Source organism: Pan troglodytes, chromosome 8 (genome assembly GCF_028858775.2).
Source record: "Pan troglodytes isolate AG18354 chromosome 8, NHGRI_mPanTro3-v2.0_pri, whole genome shotgun sequence".
Lineage (NCBI taxonomy): Eukaryota > Metazoa > Chordata > Mammalia > Primates > Hominidae > Pan > Pan troglodytes.
This window is the reverse complement of record NC_072406.2, coordinates 71,990,242-72,001,879: the sequence shown is the minus strand read 5'-3', so window position 1 is coordinate 72,001,879 and position 11,638 is coordinate 71,990,242. Positions and strand designations below refer to the sequence as shown.

General features: G+C 40.8%; 1 protein-coding gene across 1 annotated transcript in view; it reads left to right on the top strand.

The window, feature by feature from the left end:
• Positions 1-2,591: 2,591 nt before the first annotated feature.
• SLC16A9 (solute carrier family 16 member 9) overlaps positions 2,592-11,638 on the top strand; it is a 78,805-nt gene continuing 69,758 nt past the window's right edge. The window contains exon 1 of the mRNA XM_016918355.4: positions 2,592-2,902. The gene's annotated coding sequence lies outside the window, so the exon portion shown is untranslated. The remainder of the gene's footprint in view (positions 2,903-11,638) is intronic.

Here is an 11,638-nt window from a genome sequence, read left to right as displayed (position 1 = left end):
TATTTCTATCAACAAAGACTTAGGAATGAAAATACTTAGAAGAGATTCTTTTAGGAAAACAACTTATAAGAAAGGAGAGAAGGCAGAGTATAACCTATGTTGATTTCCTATTTGGGACTAAATGCTCACTCTATGTCATTGAATGTAAGGCTTACAATAACCCTAGGTGGCAGGCACTTCTTGCCTCCATTTTACAGATGAAGAAACTGAATCTTGGAAGAATTGTGCCAGTTTGAGGCCAACACTAGGAAGTGTCTGGAACCGGATCCGGAGGCTTCATAATCTATATGTTGCCTCCAAAGGTAAATAATAACTTTATAAGACAAGTGTAGTTAAAAACCAATCTGTAGAGCTAAACTCTTTTTCTTACAGTAATTCTTTATTCAAGTTCCTCTTGCTGTATTTAATATTGCCTCTGTTTTCTTATTCCATATTTAAACATTTTTTTTTATCAAGAAGAAAGATCAAGTTTACTTTTTTCTTATGTCCCACTCGAAAATGTGTTCTCTTCCCCTGTTTTCTCCATTTCCGCTTTATCTCACAGGGTTAAAATATAACTGTTGAACTTCTACTTTTTAAGCTTTTGAAAAACAAATGACTCTCTGTCCTTTAGACTTTTTGAGTTCTTACTTTGGACATACATACTCAACAAAATTCTGAGTTCTTCTATGTGATAATTGTTTTCTTTGATTTGGTCCAATCATTAATGCAAGGTTTCATAAGAGATCTAATTAAGTGTGAAAGGAATCTGGACCTTTGAGACATATCCTTTAACCAGCTCTTACTTAACCTGTCAGCAGTGTTGTATATTTAACCACAAACCAAATAGAGTCAAACTGAGTGTTAATTGAAAACAGTAGCAGAACGTCCTATTCTTCCTCTACACTGTATTATTAGGCCATACCTTTGGGGTATAAGGACCACCTCCTGTTGATGTGATGTGCTTCTCCTCAAACCCCTATATTTGAGATTTGTTGGAACCCATTATCAGGTTACTCCTGTTTTCAGGCAGTTGTTTCTTTTCTCTGGGAACTTCCAGGCAGTAGACAAGGTGGTCCGAATCATCTATTCTGAAGCCAGACTGCTTGGGTCACTTCCTATAGTTTGACAGCCCTATGTCTCAGCTTCCTTACTTATAAAATGAGAGCCTAGCTCATAGGGTTGTAGAGAAAATGAAATGAGGTAACTGATGCAAAGTGCTTAGTACAGTCCCTGGCATATGGGAAACCTTTAATCTATGATAGATTGCTGTCATTATTATCCTCAGGTGGGAGCAAAAGTGATGTGGCTTCCTTCAAACTTACACTCCCCCTTACACTTAGAATGACCTCATATTAACCCATCACATTGGCCCAAGGAGGTGATTATGTTCCACAGGAACCTAGGCATAGTTCTGCTGGAGGTATAGATCTAAACTGGCTGACCTCGCAGGGCGTCTTTTGGTTATGTTATTTTGGGAGCTGGAAATTACAACTAGGTACCATAATGTGACTTGAGACAAGAAAAGATACATGATGAACATCCTTTTTCAACAAGTAATAAGAGTCTTAATATGCAAGTGTTGTGGCTTTATAATTGGCAATAGGTCATTTTTTTCTTCAGTCTTCAAAAATATTCATTCAGTTCCTTTTTGCCAGATTGTGCTGGGCAGCCAGGCCAAGTTGTAAACAAAACACAGCTACTGTTCTCATGGAGTTCAAAGCTTGGTGGGGAACATGAATGAATACCGAAATGGTGCAATTACAATTGGGGGAAGTATTGGGAAGGATATGCTCACGGTGTTATGAAGGATATAGTGAGAGATGATTCAAGAACTATTAGCAGTGGCAACTTCTGGGAGCTTGTTGGCATCCATAATCCTAGTCCCCCTGAGACCTACTGAATTCAGAATCCACATTGTAACAAGATCCCCAGTGTTCCATACACATCTTATGGTTTGAGAAGCCTTGCGAAGCTCATGTGACTAAGTGTTCCTGCCATCTTGTTGCTCTGGCTATTGAGCTATGTGACATTTGGACAAGTTGCTTAATCTCTCTGGGTCTCATACTCCTCCTGCATTAAAATAAAGAGAGACACAAACAAAAATGGCACAAATACCACATGCTTTGCATATCACATATAAATATGTGAATGTCAAATGAATTGGGCAGAAACTGACACAAAAATGCATACCAGAAAGTAAGGGCTCCACCCCTCATATTGCCTTATGCCCAATTTCTGCCTCCAAAGAAAGAAAAAGTAAAAACTAAAAGGCAGAAATGAAATCCACAGGCAGACAGCCCGGCGCCACACCCTGGGCCTGGTAGTGAAAGATCGACCCCTGACCTAATCGGTTATGTTATCTATAGATTACAGACATTCTATAGACCAGCACTGTGGAAATCCCTATCCTGTTTTGTTCCTATCTAATTACCAGTGCATGCAGCCCCTAGTCACGTACCACCTGCTTGCTCAATCGATCACGACCCTCTCACGTGCACCCCCTTAGAGTTGTGAGCCCTTAAAAGGGACAGGAATTGCTTACTCGGGGAGCTTGGTTCTTGAGACAGGAGTCCTACCAATGCTCCCGGCTGAATAAACCCCCTCCTTCTTTAAGTCAGTGTCTGAGGAGTTTTGTCTGTGGCTCGTCCTGCTACATTTCTTGGTTCACTGACTGGAAGTGAGGTGATTGGCAGATGGTTGAGGCAGCTCCTTAGGTGGCTTAAGCCTGCCCTGTAGAACATCCCTGTGGGGGACTCTGACCAGCCCAAGTGACGCAGATCCTGAGAGCGCTCCTGGGTAGGCATTTGCCCCAGTGGGACGCCTCACCAGAGCAGTGTGTGGCAGGCCCCTGTGGAGGATCAACGCAGTGGCTGAACACCAGGAAGGAACGGGCACTTGGAGTCTGGACATCTAAAACTTGGTAAGACTAGTCTTCGAAACTTGCCCACTCCGTTTGAGTGCAAGTGTGGCCTGATCACCCATGGAGTGCCTTTATTGGCACTTGATTTTGGTTTAGACTTGGTTTGAATTGCTTGACAGGACTGGTCTTGGGAACTTGCCTACTCCATTTCAGTGGAAGCGTGGCCTGATCACCCACGGTGTGCCTGTACCGGCACTTTGGTTTTTGTTTTTGACTTGACTTGGATTGCTTGATACTTTGGTTTTGGTTTTGACCTGGCTTGGATTTCTGGATACTCTGATTTTGGTTTTGATTTTGGTTTGGTGCAAACTGTGTGTGTGTGTGTGTGCGTGTGCCCTTTTTACCTGTTCTTTGTTTTGTGGTGTGCATGTGGTGTGAGCGTGGTGTTTTGTCTCAAAGAAGAGTAGGTCGGGCACAGATAAGCCCACCCTACTAGGAACTATGTTGAAAAATTTCAAAAAAGAATTTAAAGGAGACTATGGAGTACTATGACACCAGGAAAACTTAAAACTTTGTGTAAGAGAGACTGGCCAGCATTAGAGGTAGGTTGGCCATTAGAAGGAAGCCTGGACAGGTCCCTTGTTTCAAAGGTATGGCACAAGGTAACCTGTAAGCCAGGGAACCCAGACCAGTTCCCGTATGTAGACACTTGGTTACAGCTGGTTTTAGACCCCCCGCCCCCAACACACAGTGGTTGAGAGAACAGCAGCATAAGCGACTGGCAGAGGCAAGGAAAGATCAGCAGAGAGAGAGAAAGGAAAGAGACAGAGAGGAAAAGAGGCAAAGAGGGAGAGGAAGAGACAGAGAGGAAGAGACAAAGAGGAAGTCAAGGAGAAAGACAGCGAGAGAGAAAGAAAGAGAGAGGCAGAGAGAGAGGAAGAGACAGAGGCAAAAGGAAAGTCAAAGAGAGAGAGAGGGAAAGTCAAAGAGAGAAAGAAAGAGAGAAAGAGAGAGATATACAAGCAGTTAAGAAAAAAAAAAAGTGTACCCATTCCTTTAAAAGCCAAGGTAAATTTAAAACCTACAATTGATAATTGAAGATATTCTCTGTAACCCTATAACACTTCAATACCACTTTGTAGTCAGTGTAAACAAGGGAGTATCCTGAAAGCACTGAGGTCTTCCTATCAAAAATCCTTAACCCAGTAACCCGCAGATGGCCCAAATGCATTCAATCTGTAGCAGCAATTGCTTTGCTAACAACAACAACAAAAAAGTAAAAAAAAAACTTTTAGAGGAAACGTCATTGTGAGCACACCTCACCAGTTCAGAAGTATCCTAAGGTTAAAGAAAAAAAAAAAGGAAAAAAAGGGGGGGCAGAATTTATATAAAAAGAGTATTGTATGGTAAATTCTTGTCCTGAAATAAATTAACTGGTTGTTTAAAGAAAGAAATATTTGTCATAAGTCAGAAAGTTGAAGCAGCATGTCGAAGAATTGTCTGCAAAAGTCATGAAAGAGAAAAATGTTATAAAAAAGAATTTATGCAAAAAATGTTGTATAATTTAAAAGTAACTAGGCCTCCTGAATGTAAAACTACTGAAAAAAAAACCAAAACAGTTTATGTGCAAGTTGTATAAGAAAAGTAAAATATACCTTTGGTAAAAGGATTATAAGGAGGCATAAGAAGGTACATTTTTACCTACATTAAAAAGTTAAAAAAATTATTGTTTTGAAGATTTAAGCAAGTTTTAAAATATTAATTATAAAGAAAATTCTGTGTGTAAACATCTTAACTAAAGTTAAAGAAGTATCATCCAGTTTTGCTGTGAACTGGACATTAAAGTAAAAGCATAACAGGTTTTTCTTAAAGCACCAACCTGCTCTTTAGCAAAAATTATAAAAGGTTAAAAAGAGTTTATAAAATCTTACCTTATGGTCTGACATTAAAAATTAGATAAATATATCTACAAGGTTTTATTAAAATTAGGTTTAACATTAATAACATACTAATATAAAGATAAAATTTAGCTTATCTGGTATAAAAATCATACGAGAAGCATTGTTAAATGTAAAATGGTATTTGGGTTTCTTTGGTTTAAAAACTAATAAAAATAGGTGCTAAAGGAAATTTCTCAGTAAAAAGGCACTAAGGACTATAAAGTCCACTGCTAAGGTCCCCACATTTAAAACAAAAGGTCAATTCTTAAAAGTTATATACTTGGTTTATCTTCCACTTTCCTTTCTCTCAAAAACTAAAAGTCTTTTAGTACATGTACCACCCCTAGAATTTCCAGTAAACGAGCATTAGCCTGAAGATCACGTTCTCATCAAAGGGTGAAAAGAAGAAAAACTCGAGCCAGCCTGGGAAGGACCCTACCTTGTGCTGCTAACCACCAAGACTTCTGTTCGTATAGCAGAAAAAAGATGGACTCATCACACCCGAGTCAAGAAAGCGCCACCCCCTCCACAGTCGTGGGCCATAGTCCCAGGGGAAAACCCTACCAAACTAAAGCTAAGAAAAATTTAACTCTTTTCATCTATTCTATTTCTCTTTCATCGTTCTATTGCTAAGCATCTAGTTAATAACATAACCAAGTCAATTTCACCTCAAACTATTGCATTTAATGCTTGCCTTATTATACCCTGTGGGGACTTGCCAAGTCAAAGCAGCTTTCTACTTCAGAAAAGTACTTCTGTCCCTCATGACTCTCCTCAGACTGGGCATTAGTAAACTAGGACCATTTAATCCGGGGAGATTTCGATAAAATCCTGGTGCCAACCAGGAGTCTTGCCCCCCGATGTAGAACTTTCATGCCATAGTTGGTCCAACGTTCTGTGGACCACTACAGAGCAAGGATGGACTGCTCCAACTGGTTTTTGTAATTTCCTAAAACCATACATTCATTTTACTAGAGGATCATAGAAGTTAAAGACTTAAAACCAACTTCAGCAATTAAAACAGGATACCAAGATGCAAATGCCTGGTTAAAATGGATCAAATATTCCATCTGCATGTTAAACAAAAACAATTGTTATGCTTGTGCACATGGCAGGGCAGAGGCCCAGATTGTCCCCTTTCCACTAAGGTGGTCCTCCAGTCAACCAGGCGTAGGCTGCATGGTAGCTGTTTTCCAGGATTCTACAGCCTGGAGTAATAAGTCGTGCCAAGATCTCTCTGCTATATCCCAAAGTCCGGCACCCTGTGGATAAGCCCCCGAGGGCCATCCAGCCTCCATCTCCCAACACTAAGTTCACTTCGTGTCTCTCATGACAGGGAGGAAACAGCATTCCTTGGAGACCTGAAAGGATGCAGTGAGCTTAAGAATTTTCAAGAGCTTATCAATCAGTCAGCCCTTGTTCATCCCCGAGCGGATGTGTGGTGGTATTGTGGTGGACCTTTACTGGGCGCTCTGCCAAATAACTGGAGTGGCACTTGTACTTTAGTCTAATTGTCTATCCCTTTTGCCCTGGCATTTTATCAACCAGAAGGAAAAAAAATAAGCCATTGTAAAGCAAGAGAAGCCCCTTATGGGTCTTTCGACTCTCATGTCTATTTAGACACAACTGGAGTCCCACGAGCAATACCAGATCAATTTAAAGCTTTAAATCAAATAGCTGCAGGATTTGAGTCAATATTTTGGTAGGTGACAGTTAATAAAAATGTAGATTAGATAAACTACATCTATTACAACCAACAGCAACGAGCTTTTCATGAGTTAAAAGAAAAACTCATGTCGGCCCCAGCCCTGAGGCTACCTGACCTGACAAAACTCTTTACACTCTATGTGTCAGAAAGGGAAAAAATGGCAGTTGGAGTTTTAACCCAGACTGTGGGGCCCTGGCCAAGGCCAGTGGCCTATCTCTCAAAACAACTAGACAGGGTTTCCAAAGGCTGGCCCCCAGGTCTAAAGGCCCTAGCAGCAACGGCCCTGTTAGCGCAAGAAGCAGATAAACTAACCCTTAGGCAAAACCTGACTATAAAGGCCCCACATGCTGTGGTAACTTTAATGACATCATTGGTTAACAAATCCTAGATCAACCAAGTACCAAAGCTTGCTTATGTGAAAATCCCCACATAACCATTGAAGTTTGCAACACCCTAAACCCCACCACCTTGCTTCTGGTATCAGAGAGCCCAGCTGAACATAACTGTATAAAGGTGTTGGACTCAGTTTATTCTAGCAGGCCCAACCTCCGAGACCATCCTTAAACATCAGTAGACTGTGAGCGGTATGTGGATGGGAGCAGCTTCGCCAACCCCTGCAAAGTGACTCTGAAGAAGATGACAAGCCCTGCTCCAGTCACACCTGGAAGCTGACTGGTCCACGCATGGCCGAAGAATGAGAAAACTCACCGCAGGACTCATTTTCCTTAAAATTTGGACTTGTACAGTAAGGACTTCAACTGACTTTCCTCAGATTGAGGACTGTTCCTAGTGTATACATCAAGTCACTGAGGTAGGGCAAAAGGTTGCTACAGTCCTATTATATTATGGTTATTATATGTGTCCTGGAACTCTAAAAAGAAATTGTTTGTATAATGTTATTCTATACAAGGTGTGTAGCCCAGGAAATGATCAACCTGACGTGTGTTACGACCCATCTGAGCCTCCCATGACCACAGTTTTTAAAATAAGATTAAGGACTGAGGACTGGTGGGGGCTTATAAACAATACGAGTAAAGTGTTAGTCGAAACAGAAGAAAAAGGGGTGCCCAAACAAGTCACCTTAAAATTTGATGCCTTTGCTCTCATTAATAGTAATAAGTTAGGAATAAGGTGTGGTTCTCTTAATTAGGAAAGAGGCTATATGGCAGAAAATAAGTACATCTGTCATAAATTAGGACTGTGTGGAAATAAATGTAAACACATTTATTTACATTTGTAGTCTTGTGTCATTTAGGCCACTTGGATAAAAAAAAAAATGAAAAGGATCCAGTCCACCTTCAGACAGGAAAAAATGTCCCTTCCTGTACTAAAAGACAATGTAACTCCTTAGAGCTAGTAACAACCAATCCCCTTGATCCTCGCTGGAAAAAAGGGGAGCGTGTGACCTTAGGAATTGATGGGCTGGACTGGATCCTCGAGTACATATCTTGATTCAAGGAGAAGTTTACAAATGCTCTCCTGAGCCAGTGTTTCAAACTTTCTATGATGAACTAAATGTGCCAGTACCAGAAATTCCAGGAAAAACAAGAAGTTTGTTTTTGCAATTAGCTGAGCACGTAGCCCAGTCTCTCAATGTCACTTCATGTTATGTATGTGGAGGAACTGTAATAGGAGATCAATGGCCATGGGAAGCCCGAGAATTAGTACCTCCAGACCCAGTTCCTGATGCATTCCCGGCTCAAAAGACTCACCCTGTTAATTTCTGGGTCCTATAAGCCTCAATTATTGGACAATATTGCATAGCTAGAGAAGGAAAAGAATTCACTCACCCCGCAGGACGACTTAGTTGTCTGAGACAGAAACTGTATAATGGTACCACAAAAACAGTCACTTAGTGGAGTTCAAATCACACAGAGAGAAATCCATTTAGTAAATTCCCAAATTTGCAAACCGTGTGGACCCACCCGGAGTCCCACTGGGACTGGACAGCCCCCACTGGATTATATTGCATATGTGGGCATAGAGCTATACCAAATTAGCTGACCAGTGGGCAGGTAGTTGTGTTATTGGCACTATTAAACCATCTTTCTTCCTACTGCCCATAAAAACAGGGAACTCCTGGGCTTCCCTGTCTATGCTTCCTGCAAAAAGAGAATATGGCTATAGGAAATTGAAAAAATGATAAATGGCCCCCTGAGAGAATCATACAATATTATGGGCCTGCTACTTGGGCACAAGATGGCTCGTGGGGATACCGGACCCCCATTTACATGATCAACCAAATCATACGGTTACAAGCTGTCTTAAAAATAATCACTAACAAAACCGGCAGAGCCTTGACTATTCTGGCCTGGCAAGAAACTCAGATGAGAAATGCTATCTATCAAAGTAGATCAGCTCTCGACTGCTTGCTAGCAGCTGAAGGAGAGGTCTGTAAGAATTTTAACCTTACTAATTCCTGCCTATACATAGAAAATCAAAGGCAAGTAGTTGAAGACATAGTTAGAGATATGACAAAACAGGCACATGTGCCCATGCAAGTGTGGCATAGATTTGATCCTAGGGCCATGTTTGGAAAATGAATCCCAGTGCTAGGAGGATTTAAAACTCTCATAATAAGAGTTATAATAGTAATAGGAACCTGCTTACTGCTCCCTTGTTTGCTACCTGTACTTCTTCAAATGATAAAAAGCTTCATTACTACCTTAGTTCACCAAAATGCTTCAGCACAAGGGTACTATATGAATCACTATTGATCTGTCTTGCAAGAAGACATGGGTAGTAAAAATGAAAGTGAGAACTTCCACTATTGAGTGAGAGTCTCAAAGGGGGGGAATAAGGGAGGAGACCAACCCTCATATTATCTTATGCCCAATTTCTGACTCCAAAGAAAGAAAAAGTAAAAACTAAAAGGCAGAAATGAAATCCACGGGGCAGACAGCCCGGTGCCACACCCTGGCCTGGTAGTGAAAGATCGACCCCTGACCTAATTGGTTATGTTATCTATAGATTACAGACATTATATAGAAAAGCACTGTGGAAATCCCTATCCTGTTTTGTTCTGATCTAATTACCAGTGCATGCAGCCCCCAGCCCTTGAAAGGGACAGGAATTGCTCACTCGGGGAGCTCGGCTCTTGAGACAGGAGTCTTGCCAATGCCCCCAGCCAAATAAACCCCTTCCTTCTTTAACTGGGTATCTGAGGAGTTTTGTCTGTGGCTTGTCCTGCTACAAAAGGAGTTATGTAAATCCAAGTCATTATTATAAACATTAGGAAGACAAGAGTAGCTCTTCGAGGTAAGGAATCTGTGACTGCCTTTAGTAGAATTGGGAAAGGATTGTAACAATATCCATGGCAAATATGTATGTATACAGTATGGATTGGGTAACATATAATTTCCTCTGGTAGATTTCTGTGATGTTTCATAGAACTTAATGTCCATCAGTGCTGTTATAATTAACCCTCCAACTGAGGTGGATGGTGTTTCTTAACTTGCCACTAATAAGCTTGGCATACCTGAACACAGATATCTCTGTGCTATTAATTTCATAATCTCTTGGTATTAATTCAAGTGGACTTGCATTCTTCCCAGTGCTATAGTCCCTTGAAGAAATTATTCTGAGTTGAGAAGAGAGGTCAGAAAATGCCTTCCAGAAAGAACCCTTTTTATTTATATGTCAGTATCTAGAATTAGAGTGTACGGTGCTGTGTTTTGCATACATCATGAAACATCTGTACTAACAAGTATATGAGGTATTTCCATTTCATAGATAAGGAAATGCAGGTTCAGAGAAATGAAGTAAAACGCCCAGGTTCATATAGGATATCCTAACTGTGATGATGCAGCTAGAAGGTGAGAGAACCAAGACCTCCCAGCTCAAAACCATCTGCCTCTAGAATCCTGTTGTTAAATGATTAAAACCATTCAGTTATTCTGCCTCATAACAAGCCAGAGAAGTTAATTACCTCACTGCTTCCTCATTTGGAAGACAAGAGGTTTGAACTGTAATGAGGCACCCCAATCCTAAACTCAAGGATTCAATGAGTGAAAATGCAACCTGTTGCATCTGTCCTAAATGTGTCAGGAGACCATTTGCAAGGTCTCACTTTACAGATAACTGTTTCCTCTTCTCTAAGGCTTCCGTCTGTAATAAAATGGCATATGTATTCGCCAGTCATTAAGCTCTGTTGGGAACAGGCCCCCCATATCTGGCCATAAACTGGCCCTAAAACTGGCCATAAACAAAATCTCTGCAGCACTGTGACATGTTCATGATGGCCATGATGCCCATGCTGGAAGGTTGTGGGTTTACTGGAATGAGGGCAAGGAACACCTGGCCCACCAAGGGCGGAGAACCACTTAAGGCGTTCTTAAACCACAAACAATAGCATGAGCGATCTATGCCTTAAAAACATGCTCCCGCTGCAGTTAACTAGCCAGAGCCTATCACTTTATTTCGGCCCATCCCTTTGTTTCCCAAGGAATACTTTTAGTTAATCTATAATCTATAGAAACAATGCTTATCACTGGCTTGCTGTCAATAAATATGTGGGTAAATCTCTGTTCGAGGCTCTCAGCTCTGAAGGCTATGAGACCCCTGATTTCCCACTCCATACCTCTATATTTCTGTGTGTGTGTCTTTAATTCCTCTAATGCTGCTAGGTTAGGGTCTCCATGACTGAGTTGGTCTTGGCAAAGCTCCACTGTTTTTTGTTATTAAATATGAAGTCAGGCCTTATAAATGGGAGTCTCAGATCACTGTTCTGTGTTCAGTACCCAAATAAATTAAAGCTGTACCCATAAAAATCATTTTAATGTAATTTTTAAAATAATTTAAAAATCTCAAATACTATTTTAAGCAATTTGTTTTCAAAGAACTCACAAGTATTGGTATAATTTGGAAACAATTTCCAATTGTTTGGCCTTTATAATAATACCTCTTGTGTGACCAGCACTCTTCAGTTTATGAAGCATTGAGTGACTCATTAGATGGGGTAACATTTGAGTGTCCACTTGAATAAAATGACTTTCAAGAACAGTAAGCCAGAGAGCCATTCCAGTAAGAATGAAAAATTCCTAAGTCTATCGCATAATTGGGATGAACTGCCTCTGTAGTGATGGGGGGCAAGGTTTGAGAGAGGATCTTAAATGTGTGGAGTTTGTATGACCACTTAGACCCAGGGTG